At 38.2% G+C, this 16,674-nt stretch overlaps 1 long non-coding RNA gene across 3 annotated transcripts in view; it reads right to left on the bottom strand.

Moving 5' to 3' along the window:
* LOC116757604 overlaps positions 1 to 16,674 on the bottom strand; it is a 95,118-nt gene that overhangs the window by 45,122 nt on the left and 33,322 nt on the right. For all 3 annotated transcript variants that reach the window (XR_004351029.1, XR_004351027.1, XR_004351028.1), the window contains exon 3: positions 9,792 to 9,865. This is a non-coding gene — a long non-coding RNA (uncharacterized LOC116757604). The remainder of the gene's footprint in view (positions 1 to 9,791; positions 9,866 to 16,674) is intronic.

Here is a 16,674-nt window from a genome sequence, read left to right as displayed (position 1 = left end):
AATACGTAGAAATAAAAGACAATGAAAACACAATGATCCAAAACCTATGGGATGCAGCAAAAGCAATTCTAAGAGGGAAGTTTATAGCAATACAATCCTACCTCAAGAAACAAGAAAAATCTCAAATAAACAATCTAACCTTACACCTAATGGAATTAGAGAAAGAAGAACGAACAAAACCCAAACTTAGTAGAAGGAAAGAAATCATAACGATCAGAGCAGAAATAAATGAAATAGAAACAAAGAAAACAATATCAAAAATCAATAAAACTAAGAGCTGGTTCTTTGAGAAGATAAACAAAATTGATAAACCTTTAGCCAGACTCATCAAGGAAAAGAGGGAGAGGACTGAAATCAATAAAATCAGGAATGAAAAAGGAGAAGTTAAAATGGACACCATAGAAACACAAAGCATCATAGGAGACTACTACAAGCAAGTCTATGCCAAAAAAATGGACAACTTGGAGGAAATGGACAAATCCTTAGAAAAGACTGAACCAGGAAGAAATAGAACTATGAACAGACCAATCACAAGTAATGAAATTGAAACTGATTAAAAATCTTCCAACAAACAAAAGTCCAGGACCAGATGGCTTCATAGGTGAATTCTATCAAACATTTAGAGAAGAGCTAACACCCATCCTTCTCAAACTCTTCCAAAAAATTGCAGAAGAAGGAACACTCCCAAATTCAGTCTACAAGGCCAGCATCACTCTGGTACTCAAACCAGACAAAGATACTACAAAAAAAGAAAATTCCAGACCGATATCACTGATGAATATAGATGCAAAACTCCTCAACAAAATGCTAGCAAACAGAATCCAACAACACATTAAAAGAATCATACACCATAACCAAGTGTAATTTGTCCCAGGGATGCAAGGATTCTTCAGCATATGCAAATCAATCAATGTGATACCATATTAACATACTGAAGAATAAAAACCATATGATCATCTCAATAGATGCAGAAAAAGCTTTTGACAAAATTCAACACCCATTTATGATAAAAACTCTCCAGAAAGTGGGCATAGAGGGAACATACCTTAACATAACAAAGGCCATATATGACAAGCCCACAGCAAACATCATTCTCAATAGTGAAAAACTGAATGCATTTCCTCTAAGATCAGCAACCAGACAAGGAGGTCCACTCTCACCACTATTATTCAACAAAGTTTTGGAAGTCCTAGCCATGGCAATCAGAGAAGAAAAAGAAATAAAAGGAATCCAAATTGGAAAAGAAGAAATAAAACTATCACTGTTTGCAGATGACATGATACTATACATAGAGAATCCTAAAGATGCCACCAGAAAACTACTACAGCTAATCAATGAATTTGGTAAAGTTGCAGAATACAAAATTAATGCAGAGAAATCTCTTCCATTCCTATCCACTAACAACAAAAGATCAGAAAGAGAAATTAAGGAAACAATCCCATTCACCATTGCAACTAAAAGAATAAAATACCTAGGAATAAACCTACCTAAGGAGGTGAAAGACCTGTACTCAGAAGACTGTAAGACACTGATGAAAGAAATCAAAGATGACACAAACCAATGAAGAGATATACCATGTTCTTGGATTGGAAGAATCAATATTGTGAAAATGACTATACTACCCAAAACAAACTACAGATTCAAGCAATCCCTATGAAATTACCAATGGCATTTTTTACAGAACTAGAACAAAAAATCTTAAAATTTTTATAGAAACACAAAAGACCCCGAATAGCCAAAGCAATCCTGATGGAAAAAAAAACGGAGCTGGCAGAATCAGACTCCCTGACTTCAGACTATACTACAAAACTACAGTGACCAAGACAATATGGTACTGGCACAAAAACAGAAATATAGATCAATGGAACAGGATAGAAAGCCCAAAGATAAACCCACACACATATGTTCAACTAATCTACGACAAGGGAGGCAAGGATATACAATAGAGAAAAGACAGTCTCTTCAATAAGTGGTGCTGGGAAAACTGGACAGCTACATGTAAAAGAATGAAATTAGAACACTCCCTAACACCATACACAATAATAAACTCAAAATGGATGAAAGACCTAAATGTAAGACTGGACACTATAAAACTCTTAGAGGAAAACATAGGGAGAACACTATCATAAATCACAGCAAGCTCTTTCTTGATCCACCTCCTAGAGTAATGGAAATAAAAACAAAAATAAACAAATGAGACCTAATGAAACTTAAAAGCTTTTACACAGCAAATGAAACTATAAACAAGACGAAAAGACAACCCTCAGAATGGGAGAAAATATTTGCAAACGAATCAATGGATAAAGGACAAATCTCCAAAATATATAAACAGTTCATACAGCTCAATATTAAAAAAACAAACAACCCAATCAAAAAATGGGCAGAAGACCTAAAGAGACATTTCTCCAAAGAAGACATACAGATTGCCAACAAACACATGAAAGGTGCTCAACATCACTAATTATTAGAGAAATGCAAATCAAAACTACAATGAGGTATCACCTCACACCGGTTAGAGTGGGCATCATCAGAAAATCTACAAACAACAAATGCTGGAGAGACTGTGGAGAAAAGGGAACTCTCTTGTACTGCTAGTGGGAATGTAAATTGATATAGCCACTATGGAGAACAGTATGGAGGTTCCTTAAAAAACTAAAACTAGAGCTACCATATGACCCAGCAATCCCACTATTGGGCATATACCCAGAGAAAACCATAATTCAAAAAGACACACGCACCCCAATGTTCATTGCAGCACTATTTACAATAGCCAGGTCATGGAAGCAACCTAAATGCTCATCGACAGATGAATGGAAAAGAAAATGTGGTACATATATACAATGGAGAATTACTCAGCCATAAAAAGGAATGAAATTGGATCATTTGTAGAGAGGTGGATGGACCTATAGTCTGTCATACAGAGTGAAGTAAGTCAGAGAGAGAAAAACAAATATCGTATATTAATGCATATATGTGAATCTAGAAAAATGGTAGAGATGAATCAGTTTGCAAGGCAAAAATAGAGATAACAGATGTAGAGAACAAACGTATGGACACCAAGTGGGGAAAGTGGGGTGGGGGTGGTGGTAGTGGGATGAATTGGGAGATTGGGATTGACATGTATACACTAATATGTATAAAATAGATAACTAATAAGAACCTGCTGTATAAAATAAATAAATAAATAATATAATTCAAAAAAAGAACCTGAAGGTTTTGGGTTTGTTTTTTTTTTAAATAAAATAAAATATATGAATATTTTCTTATATAGCCACAGTGCCAGTAATACACCTAACAACAGTAGTAATTCCTTGATATCATCTGATTCTTAGACCATTTTCAAAGTTCCCTAATATCTAAAGAAATATATTTCTTATAGTTGGCTCCTTAGAATCAGGATGCAGGCGAGGTCCACACACTGCATTTGATGGTTATATCTTTTGAGTCTTTTATAATCTAGAACAATTTCTCCCCCTTACCCCAAGTTTTTATTTTTCTTTATGCCATTGACTTCTTGATTAAATAGTTCAGTTGTTCTCTAGACTCTCCTATATTCTGAATTTATCCATTTATGTCCTTGTGGCATCACTTAAACCTGAGCCTCTACCTCCTGTATTTCATGTAAACTGGAGGTTAGTTCTAAAAGACTTGTTAGAATCAGGTTCTGTTTTCCATAACGGGGCATCTCAAGAAGCACATATTTTCTGGTGGTCCCACTCTTAGGGAAGTTAAGATTGATCAGCAGATTCAGGTGGTGTCAGCTAGATCTCTCCACTATAAAGTTCTCCATAAGCTGTTTTTCTAGGGAAGTGCCAAGATGTCAGAGTAGGAATCTCCTGAGGTCACTTCCTCCCCCAGGCACACCAGATTGCCACTATTTACAGAGCAATTATTGATGAGAACTACTTGAAGACTAGCAGAAAAGATCCTCTACAACTAAAGATATAAAGAAGGAACCACAATTAGACAGGTAGGAGGGGTGGAGTCGCATTATACTCAAGACACGTACCCCCAGGTGGGCAACCCACAAATGGGAGGTTAATTATAATTGCAGAGGTTCTCCCCAAGGAGGAAGTGGTCTGAGCCCCTGCCCAGGGGTCCTGCAACAAGAAGATGGGGCCACCTGAACGTTTGGCTTTGCAGGCCAGTGGGGCTTACTTTCAAGAGAGCCAGAGGGCTGTAGGCAATGGAGACTCCGCTCTTAAAGGGCACACACAAAATCTCACATGCTCTGAAATACAGGGACACAGCTCTACCCACCAGCAGGCCAGCTGTGCAGTTTAGCTACTTAGCCTCCGAAATCCCAGGACTGGTGCCCACCGGCTGGTGGGCCCCTCCAGGTCCTGGGACTAGGGAGGACTCCAAAATGGTGCCTGCCAGCACCAGTGGCCTCTTGATAGAATGAGCTCCCAAAAAAGTGATGCAAGGAGAAAACCTACAACCAAAAATACCCAGCAAGGCTATCATTCAGAGTTGAAGGAGAGATAAAGAGTTTTACAGACCAGCAAAAGCTAAAAAAGTTCAGCATCATGAAATGGCTTGAAGCCTTTCATCTAATGCTTTCATCCTTTATTGATCTTTGCCTTAAATTATATCATTAGGATTATAAAATGGTGATTTTTCTAATTCTGTCATTCCTTTCACATATATTAGCTGGGAATTGTGTGTAAGGAAGAACTTTTCCTCATTAATTAGGGCTATTTGGTCATCCTGAAATGCAGATTGAATTGGAAAAGCAGGATAACGTTTACTTATTTCTCTTAAATTGCCAGTTTTCAGAGTAAGGGCTCAAACCCTTGTCCCCTGTATTGGCAGGAGGATCTTAACCGCTGTGCCACCAGGGAAGCCCCCTGGTTCCTTTAAACGCAGAATGTCATTTAGGGACCACAGTCTGGGCACTAGAGGTTGCCCATTGCCCGTGGGGTTTTAATGCTTCTAGGTCTTTCTGAAAAGTATAGAAATAGAAGGAAAAAATCATAAGCATATACTGATATTTCTAATTCAAATTTAATATTAAAATCTATTTAGGGGGCTTCCCTGGTGGCGCAGTGGTTAAGAATCCACCTGCCAATGCAGGGGACGTGGGTTCGAGCCCCGCTCCGGGAAGATCCCACATGCCGCGGAGCAACTAAGCCAGTGCGCCGCAACTACTGAGCCCATGTGCTGCAACTGCTGGACCCGCGCGCCTAGAGCCCGTGCTCCGCAACAAGAGAAGCCACCGCGATGAGAAGTCCGCGCACCACAACAAAGAGTAGCCCCGGTAAATAAATAAATAAAATTAAAAAAAAAAAAAAAAAAATCTATTTAGGGACTTCCCTGGTTGCACAGTGGTTAAGATCCTCCTGCCAATACAGGGGACACAGGTTTGAGCCCTGCTCCGGGAAGATCCCATATGCTGCAGAGCAACTAAGCCCGTGCGCCACATCTACTGAAGCCCGTGAGCCTAGAGCTCCTGCTCCACAGCAAGAGAAGCCACTGCAATGAGAAGCCCACGCACCGCAATGAAGAGTAGCCCCCGCTTGCCACAACTAGAGAAAAGCCTGCGCACAGCAACGAAGACCTAACGCAGCCAAAAATAAATAAATAAATTTATTTAAAAAAAAAAAAGATCTGAACTCCTCAGTCTGGCATTTAAAGCCTTCCCAATCCTGTTCTAAATAAATAAATTTTAAAAATGTATTTATATGAATGCCTTTGATTTTATATTTCTCTTCTCTTACACTAAAAATCTTGGTTCTTAATAGCATTAACATAATTACTTATTACTTTGTGCTACACTACATAAAAAGTAGTTTCAAAATACAAATGTAGGGCTTCCCTGGTGGCACAGTGGTTGAGAGTCCGCCTGCCGATACAGGGGACACGGGTTCGTGCCCCGGTCCGGGAGGATCCCACATGCGGCGGAGTGGCTGGTCCCATGAGCCATGGCCGCTGAGCCTGCGCATCCAGAGCCTGTGCTCCGCAACGGGAGAAGCCACAACAGTGAGAGGCCCACGTACCAAAAAAAAAAAACAAAAACAAAAAACTAATGTAAAAACCTACTAGTGACATAACTATCGAGTGCAGTGTTAGATTTCTTTGCAGCTCTATTCTCCCTTAAAATATATTCCACTACGTATGTACAGCAAATATACCACATTGTAGAGTCACTTGAAATAGTTGTCCTCTCTGTGCAGCTACATAATTAACTTCATATACAGTTAAGCTCATTGTTTTTGGTTTGTTTTAAAATCTTAGGAATTGTCCTTTTAAATTAAATTTAACTTTGAATGTGTAAAACACATTTATATGATTCCAAAGTCAAAAATGCATAATAAATATATATTCAGAAAAGTCTCTTTTCCATCCTTGTCTCCTCTTCCCTGTATTATGTTGAATTGTATGAAATTGCTAAAGATTAACCATTTTATCAGCAAAAATGGCAATTTCTGTGGTTGAACCATAAATATATCCCCACCTTTCTTACAGAATAGACAGGTGCTACACATACTATTCTCTACTTTGCTTTTTTCGCTTATATATTCTAGAGATCATTCCTTCCCCTTCATTCAGGTGCATTGTCTTCCATGTGTGTATTGATGTACCATTGATTGATTTTTATTCAATCAAACCTCTATTACTGAACATTTGGATAGTTTCCAATATTTTGCTATTAAAAATTATGCCTCCAAAATAACCTTGTATGTCATTCCATATTATAACTCAGTCCATATTTTAATTAGTAGGTATAAGGCCACCCTATCTGTAAGTGACCACCCCATGCCATACCCAGCCTAAGTCATTCATTCTGCTAAACATTTGTCCTGGTCTTTTGGTATCCACTGCCTTTTGAACACCCTTCTGATGTTAGGAGAATTTTCCCTTTCTGAGTCCCACTAAGAACGCAAAATGCTCATTCCTGTCCCTCTCCTTTGCAGTTAGGACACAGGCATGTGACTTACGCTCCTCTAATCAGATGCATTTGTGTGAGATTCTGGTGAAGAAAGTGGCAGTGAGAGGGGAAAGGCTGCACAGTGCACTCCTTTTGCTGGTGAGGCGGGTAGCAGAGCTATGTGGTTTGGGGAAACTGGAATGGTCTGTAAGGTACAGAAGTAACACTGATGCCTTTGGCAGCGGTGGCTGCAGTCAAATTGAGTTCCTGGTAGCATATGGTTACTGAGTGGTGACAGGGCATTGGCCTCAGTGTGCTTATCAGGCCAGCTGTGCTACTAATTTGGGGGGATTTTCCTGGAAACTTAGCCTCAAAATTGTTTCCTCCAGTCTTCCCAACAATTCTATGAGTTACCCGATATCTTTTAAATAAATCCCTTTTCTGCCTAATCTGCCAGCATCAGCTTCTGTCACTTGTGGCCAGGAAATAATTTATGTAGCAGATCCTGGGAGTCAGAGAGGGTAAAGTTTTAGCTACCACAGGGGCCTGATCATCCTCTGACTTGCACTTTCACCCTTCTTCCTTCCTCCTAAGAGTGCTTGTGAGTTCAAGGACAGAAGGTCTGTGGTCTAACAAAATTAACTGGGTCATTAGGGGCCCAGAAGCTCTTTTGCAGGAAGCTCCTTTGACAGTAGTCAGTCATAAGGAGTAGAAAGTGTTTTCCTGATTGCTAGAGGAGAAGAAAGACAGATGTCAGTGATGGGAAGGAGGTCAGCAGTGGCCCAGCAGAGCTCCTGGGGTCAACAGAGTAGAAGGATGGTGAAACCAACAGACAGAACAGAGAGACTAAATGTTAGAAATCTTAACATTTCTCAAGTGAATAACTGGGGCAGGAGATCTAGAGAAAAGAATACAACTTCCAGATCATACGATATTGCTTATATGTGGAATCTAAAAAAATGGTACAAATGAACTTATTTACAAAACAGAAATAGTCACAGATGCAGAAAACAAACTTATGGTTACCAAAGAGGAGGGTGAGGGAGGGATAAAGTGGGAGTTTGGGATTAGCAGATACAAACTACTATATATAAAATAGATAACAAATAAGGACCTACTGTATAGCACAGGGAACTCTGCTCAATACTCTGTAATGACCTATATGGGAAAAGAATCTAAAAAAGAGTGGATATATGTATATGTATAACTGATTCACTTTGCTGTATACCTGAAACTAACACAGCATTGTAAATCAACTATACTCCAATAAAAATTTTTTTAAAAAGAAGATAGAGTCTAAAGAATCTTGACTTGGTGTCACCTTGTGAGTGGACCCATCCGGACCCAGTGACAATCTAAACAAGACCATATGTATTAAAGCTACTAAACTATTGTCTCTCATAGATGGTAACTATTTCCCCCACCCAGTTTATCATTTCATTTCGTGTTTGTTGACCAAAAAGTTTTAACAGCATATACTTGATTTTATTGATACTTTTCTTTGTGACATTTTTCCATTGCTTTTATGTTTAGGTAACATATTCCCTTTCCAAAAATATGTTCAATATTATATTTTATTTTAGTTTTTTATGGTTTTATTTATTCATATGTAACCCTTTATTCCATCTAGAACTCATTTTGGTATATGGTGTGATCACCATGTGTTTCAGTGGTTGGATAAAGCTGACTGGATAAAAAAAGGCAACTTTAGGGCTTCCCCGGTGGCGCAGTTGTTGAGGGTCCGCCTGCTGATGCAGGGGACACGGGTTCGTGCCCCGGTCTGGGAAGATCCCACATGCCGCGGAGTGGCTGGGCCTGTGAGCCATGGCCGCTGAGCCTGCGCGTCTGGAGCCTGTGCTCCGCAACGGGAGAGGCCACAACAGTGAGAGGCCCGCGTACCGCAAAAAAAAAAAAAAAAAAAGGCAACATTAGACATGATTTTCAAATTAAAATAATGTTGTGCAATAATGAGATACAGTTTTGTACCTTAAAAATTATCAGGGGCTTCCCTGGTGGCGCAGTGGTTGGGAGTCCGCCTGCCGATGCAGGGGACACGGGTTCGTGCCCCGGTCTGGGAAGATCCCACATGCCGCGGAGCGGCTGGGCCCGTGAGCCATGGCCGCTGGGCCTGCGCGTCCGGAGCCTGTCCTCCGCAACGGGAGAGGCCGCAACAGTGAGAGGCCCGCGTAACGCATAAAAAAAAAAAATTAAAAAAAAAAAATTATCAGGTGTTAAAAAAAAAAAACCCAGTGAAGGTGAGCATGAAGGAAAATGGCACACTTAAAGTGCTGTTTTCAATTTAACCATTCTGTTAAGAGTCTTTAGTTAAATAAATAACAAGCAAGGTAAGAAAAAAAAAAAGAAAAAGAGGGAAGCTATTAATTAAAGAAAACGTATACAACCCAATACAAATGTGGACTTTAACTCATGATTCAAATAAGCCAACTTTAAGAAAAAGAGAGACAGTTGGAATTTGAGCACTGACTGTATGTTTAATGACAGTAAAGAATAACTCCTTATTTTGTTAGTTGTAATAATTATGGATATGTTTTTAAACAAGTTCTTATCTTTTAGAGATACATACAAAAAGATCTGATGTCTTGGATTTACTTCAAAATAATGCAGTGGTTGGGAAGAGGAAAGGATATAAATGAGACAAGATTGGCTGTAAGTTGTTAATTGTTGACGTTGGGTGGTGGGTATATGAGGGTTTCTTATACTACCCTTTCTATTTTTACATACATTAATATTTGGATTTTTGCATAATAAAAAGTGACAAAAATGGAGATAAAAAGACATAGTGGCAATGATGCAGCAGGGGGAATTGTTAAATATTCCTAGTTAGGTAATGAAACTCCAGTTTCTTGGAGTGGCACAATTGGGCCAGATCATGGCCTCACCTAAGCTGACTGCAACTTACCAGTGTCCATGGAATTTCAAAAACAGCAAATCTTTACTGAGAGACTTCTGTATGTCAGGTCCAATGTCCTTCCACTGTGAAGCAGAAAGAGATATGCAAAGTACCATTTACAAAAATAGTATAATGAAATCATTGCTCCCACAAAAAGTCCATGAGTCATCTAAAATAAACATATGTCATTTGTGGAATTTTTTAAATACATTTTTTTAAGAAAAGAATAAACCAATCAGACCATGTCATATTGCCATTTAAATTGATCCACAAATTTTCTAATTGTCATCAGGACAAACCTCCTTAGCCAGACCTACCTCAAGCCCCGACCCTGCCTCCTTCCCCAGCCCCGTCTCCTGCTTCTCATCCCCACACACCTTAAACTTCAGCCATTGGAAGGAACTTGCAGTTCCCAGAACATATCTCATGGAGTTTATGCTCTCCTGGGGAAGTTTCATTCATTCATTCAACAGCATTCATTGGTCTCCTCATCTGGCCCGGGCCCTATGCCATGCTCCGTCTCATCACCACCAGGTCTGCCTTTCTCCCCCATCAGTTCATTCTTCCAGCCTCAACTTACTTGTTTGTTTACATGTTTCTCTGAGAAACATTCTTTGAACCACTCAACCTGAACGAGGTGCCCCTCTTCTGTACTTTCTATATATGAGGGTATATGGTGGGCAGCAGGGGAGGACAGGGGACATGTCTTATTTCTCCCACTAGACTCTGAGGGCAGGGATAAAATCCTATTTAGGCACAGTATGTAGTTTAAGGCCTGAGTTGTATCAGAAGATCAATAAATGCTTGTGGAATAAATGAGTGAGTGAATGAATGAAGCTTCCCAACTAGCACGTAAACCCACAAAGGCAAGAATTTTTGTTGTTTTCTTCTGCTTTATCCTTAGCACCTAGGACAATACCTGGCACATTAAATATTTGTCAAAATAATTAAAGTTACCTGTCAAGGAAAAACAAACAATGAGTTGTACATTAAGTCTCATGTGCAAACTGCCCATTTGTTGTGGTTGACCCATCTGTCGTTGGCAAAAGACTGATTCAGGACTAAAAAAGGAATTAGAGACAAAACGTGTTCTGGAGGTCAAATGCAATGAATTGAGTTAGTACCTTGTATTTAAAACCTAACTCTAAGTGCAAGAAAGAACAGTACATTTATTTTTTTTACATGCATTGTTTTAGAAGTCACTAAGCAAAATGTTGATTGCACTTCACCTAAAAGAAAAGTCAGCATTTTGGGGGCTTAAGTAGATTCTCATCTGACACAGGTCATCTTCTATGTGCCCTATTGCCTATGGATCTGGAGAAATATATCCAGCAATGGGGTAGCACATGATCTCCTACATCTGGAACAGCTGGGACCCAAGGAAAGCCATACGTCATGAATGATATCACCCTTATTGATCTAACTTTTAAAAGACAATGGAATAATTTCTTCTTGCGCAAACCTTACTACAGTGGTTTGGACCAGCAACTCCATAGCGGGATGATGGGAGGGCTGCATGGACAAAGGACAATTGTTGAACTCCCACAGCAGAAGGATGGTTTACAAAGTGATCTTTCTTAGGAGTTCTGCCTGGGACTATTGTACACCACATGGCAGGTGCTCTGACATAAGTAAGGCCAAATCGGATTCCATTTGGATTTCTTTTCTTTTTGAAACCATCCTTCTCTAGAATTGTCCTCTCTAAAAGTCACTAGAACAACAGGGGGGGAAAGTGAGATCTTGAACTCCCCAGGGAATCAAGGCAGACTTTCCTTCCTCTTTCTTTACTCATCCACTTTTCCATGGCTCCCATTCACTGGGACCTCATTTGAGAGGAGGTTTTATTTCCCTGCTTTCTCTCAGGATTCTGCCTCAAACAATGTTCACTGGCTTTTCACAAAGAAAACTAGGACTCCCATTTATTTTATCCAATACACCGTTACATTCAACCTTGAAAACAGTATGCATTGCATTATTCTCTAACAGGAACAAATAGCAGAATGGAGCCTGACTATTTTCCATGAGGCTGATTTTTGCTAATCAAACATATTTATTCTCTGAACACTTTCAGTGCCTATTGAGAAATAAGTGGTACCAGAAAGGGCATATCTTCCAGGATGCAACTTAGAAATGTATAGAAAATAGATAATATTGAGGTCTTCATGTGAAAGTAACTCAGTGACTTGTAGAAGGGCAGTAGGGCCATTTTGTAATACCATAAAGATACGCACTACACACACTCTTCCACCTAACAATTCTGTAGGATTCTATCTCACAGAAATGCTCATACCTGGGAGTAAAGGCATATGAATGGCACACTGATTGAATCACATGTAGGAGCCACATGAACTGACAAAAAGAGACACACTATATATTGTAACGTGATAGAAGTAAATTGCCAAGTAATATGTAATATAAGATTCCATTTTTGTTTTAAAAAAACCCACACTGTATGTATGTAGATGCATATTCTTATATATATTTATAGATATAAAGAAAAAGCCCAGAAAGATACCAACACCAAACTGTTTACAGTGGTTCCTTCCTCTGGAGAGTAAAATTGGGGGAGTATTACTTAAATTTATTTTAAAAAAACAATAAAGGAAATAATTGGATTAGTATAAGGTAGTTAACATTCACAGAGTATTTATTCTGTGAGGGGCACGTGATGGACACTCTGTATATCATCTCACTTATTGTGCAAATCTTCTGAAGTAGGTAATATTATCCCTGTTTGTGGATGAGAAAACAGATTCTGAGAAGTGAGTAACTTGCCCTACCTAACAGGGTTAGTAAGTAGCAGAGCTGGAATTCAAACCCAGGACTTTCTGACTCCAAGGCCTAAGATCTTCCCATTGGTCCAACAATGCCATCTCCCGTGACATAGTCTTGGCTAAGTAGATGGGCTTATAAACATTGCCACATGGCTGTTGAATGGTAGGTTTATTCTTTAAAACTTTTTCTTATGGAAAATTTCAAACATACACGAGAGGGGAAGGAATAGTATAATGAATCCATGTGCCCGTTCTCATCCAGAGTCAACAATTATTAATATTCTGCATTATTGTTTCATCTACCCCAACACACACTTTTTAGGAAGCATTTTAATGCAAATTCAAGACCTCATATCATTTCACCATTAACATTTCAATCACTGAATATAAGAACTTAAAAAAAACCATAATGGTGTTTTGTAAATCAACTATACCTCAATAAAATAAAAAATAAACTTTAGAAAAAAGAACAATGGTGTGATAATCACTGCTATCAGACATAATAGTTCACAATAATTCCTTAATAAGATCAACACCCAATCCAGGTAAATTTTCCTAGGTTGTCTCAAAATTATCTTTTTGTTTATTCAAAATTTATGTCTCAAATCTTTGTTTCCTTGAATTCTGATTTTCCCCTCCCTTTTTTTTCATACAACTTACTCATTGAAGAAATTGTCATTTGTCTTATAGAATTTCCCATCTTGTTTTTTTTTTTGGCCAGACCATTGCAGCATGGAGGGTCTTAGTTCCCTGACCAGGATTCGAACCTGTGTCCCCTGGATTGGAAGCGCACAGTCTTAACCACTGGACCGCTAGGGAAGTCCCAAATTCCCATCTTCTTGATTTGATTTCTCATACCTCAATGGGGTAATTTAACATGCTCCTATTTCCTTTATATTTTTCACAACATGATGATTAGAAATGTTAAATTCAGGTTCAATTCTTTTGGCAAGACTGTTTCTTAAGCAGTGTACTTCCTACTGCATTTTATCAGGAGGTAATTAATGTCTGACTGTCCTGCTTTTAGTAAATGCTAAGATTGAACAGTGGATTCAGCGGCTGCCAGTCTGATACATATGTTCCTCATCAACATTTTACCTAATAGTTTTAGCAGCCATTGATGATTTTTTTGCCTAGATCCATGATTTCATTAGGAACTTAGGTTCATTTAAAATCCTATAAGGGGGCTTCCCTGGTGGCGCAGTGGTTGAGAGTCCACCTGCCGATGCAGGGGACACGGGTTCGTGCCCTGGTCCGGGAGGATCCCACATGCCCCGGAGCGGCTGGGCCCGTGAGCCATGGCCGCTGAGCCTGCGCGTCCGGAGCCTGTGCTCCGCAACGCGAGAGGCCACAACAGTGAGAGGCCCGCATACCGCAAAAAAAAAAAAAAAAAAAAAAAAAAATCCTATAAGACTTAGGTATTTTTAAAAACCATCCAAAGATAGCAATACTATATCTTAGTTTTGAGTCAAGGTATCAAAAAAAAAAAATCTCTTTTTATCTATTACCTATCATGGTTCTTTTGTTTTTGTTTTTGGATTTTTTTTTTTTGCAAGAGTAATTGAGTTTTTAGGCATTTTCCTAAAACCATCAGTATTCTGCAACCCTCTATCCCCCATGTGGGACCATTTTGCTAATTAGATCGACATTTTTATTAACCTATCATTCAGAATTTTTACCATACTTCAATTCCTAAATAATTCATAAAAAGGAAAAAGAAAAGATATCCTCTTCCTCTATGATAAATATCATAGTAGGCCAGTTAAACATCTCTGAATCATTTTCAATTCCATGCCCAGGGTAACTACCTGTTTACATTAGAAAAGGTTGTTATTTTCAGTGATTTTAAGTCTGTTCTTATTCATTCTACATATTCGGCTAAATCAAAATAGTCCCTCCCTATCAGAACTCTGGTGTCAGGTTGTCAAAGTTACAACTTCTTTCCCCCTACTGGCTGCATTTTCATTATTGCTTTGTTATTTTAAATATCTTTCCTGAAATATTTTTTGTTCCTAAATATTCTTCTACATCTTCTGAAACGGCTGCATACATCCCTTGTTTTTGGACACTTAGGTTGTTTCCAATTCTTTATTATTATAGAGAGTGCCATATTATATATTAAGGATATATATATATATTTTTTTGCAGTACATTCCTAGCAGTAGCATTATTTTTTTGCTGTACATTCCTAGTAGTAGCATTCCTAAACTAAAGAGTAAATCCTGTCTTATGGCTTTTATACCCTCTAGAAGAACTGTATAAGTTTATATATCCAGTAATGTTTGAAAGGGCCTGAATCTCCAAACTCCTCTTAATTATGGATATATTTATCCTTATTTTTTTCTTTATGGTTTAAATTTGCACTTCTTGACTGATAGTGAAGTTGAACTTTTTATGTTTATTGAGCATTTGAGGATTTTTCTTATGTCAAATACCTTTCCTGGTCAGTTGTGTATCTTCATTTTTCTTTTATTGATTTGAAGAAGGTCTTTGAACACTAAGGATACAAACCTTTGGTTAAGGATACTTTCCTCCAATGTCATTTGTCTTTTAATTTGGTTTGTGGTAAATCTTGCTATATAAAAGTTTTATACCTTATATAATCATCTCTATCATCCTTTATACTTTCTGCTTTTAGTTTCATGTGTAGAAAATCATTCCTTACTCCAAAATTTGTAAATATTCCTGTGTATTTTCTTCTACTAACGTTAAAATTTTTAATCCTTCTGGAATTTATCTTAGTGTACTGTGTGAGTTTGGGTTTATTTTAACAGTTAGACAGCTTTTTTTTTTTTTTTTTTAACTTTTGGCTGCACTGTGGCATGTGGGATCATAGTTCCCTGACCAGGGATCGAACCCCTGCCCCCTGCACTGGAAGATGGAGTCTTAATCACCGGACTGCCAGGGAAGTTCCCTAGACTGTCATCTTAACACTCCCCCCCCAATGAATGAGGCACTAGCTTTATTATATACTAAATTCTAATATGTACTTGGATATATTTCTGAGATATTTTTTTACGTAGAACAGTAATCTTTTAATTACTCTATCTTGCTAACTTATTTTAATATCTGATAGGAAAAGACCTTTTCGCTACTATTTTTCCTAAAGATGTGCTTGCTTTCTTCATTTGTTGATTTTTCTAAATAAACTAAAAAATAGATTTATTTCACATTCTAAAAAACTTCCAGGTGTTTTTGTTGGGGTTTTGTTAAATTTATAGGCTTTGCTTGAGGAAAATTAATATCTTTATAATATTAAATCTTCCAGTACAGTAATGTAGAATGTCTCTCCCTTTATTCAAATCTCCTTTTACATTCCATGGCAAAGTTTTGAGATTGGTACATTTATCTTTAAGTTTATTACTGGGTATTTTGATTTTATTTTATTACTTTTATTTATTTTTTTTTTTTCGGTACGCGGGCCTCTCACTGCCGTGGCCTCTCCCGTTGCGGAGCACAGGCTCCGGACGCACAGGCTCAGCAGCCATGGCTCACGGGCCCAGCTGCTCCGCGGCATGTGGGATCCTCCCAGACTGGGGCACGAACCCACATCCCCTGCATCGGCAGGTGGACTCTCAACCACTGTGCCACCAGGGAAGCCCTGATTTTATTTTTGATTGCCATGATATGGACTCTTTTTTTTCATTATCTTAACTAACTGTTGTTGATACATAAGGAAACTATTAATTTTTAAATATTTCTGTCATAATTGCCAATCTTTCTGAACTCTCCCACTAGTTCTAATAGTTTTTTAAGCAACCTTATAATCTTTAAATAATGATAATTTTGTCTCTTCCTGTCAGATATTTATACCTCCTTCACTTCTTTTTCTCATTATTGCATTGATTAGCACTTCTAGGAAAATTTTAAATAATAGTAATGACACTCAAATTATTAACTTTAATGAAAATGATTCTAATGTTTAACTGCTAAATAGAATACTGGCTGTTGGTTTGAGATCAATATTCATTAACATATTAATTAAGATTTGCTTAAATCAAAAATATATGGTGATATTTATCAAAATATTTTGGCATTCTGTTAAAATGATCATATGATTTTTTCTCCCACATACTGCAGAACAACTAAGCCCATGTGCCGCAACTACTGAGCCTGCA

This window comes from Phocoena sinus, chromosome 8, assembly GCF_008692025.1.
Source record: "Phocoena sinus isolate mPhoSin1 chromosome 8, mPhoSin1.pri, whole genome shotgun sequence".
NCBI lineage: Eukaryota > Metazoa > Chordata > Mammalia > Artiodactyla > Phocoenidae > Phocoena > Phocoena sinus.
This window is presented reverse-complemented; position numbering and strand designations above follow the sequence as displayed.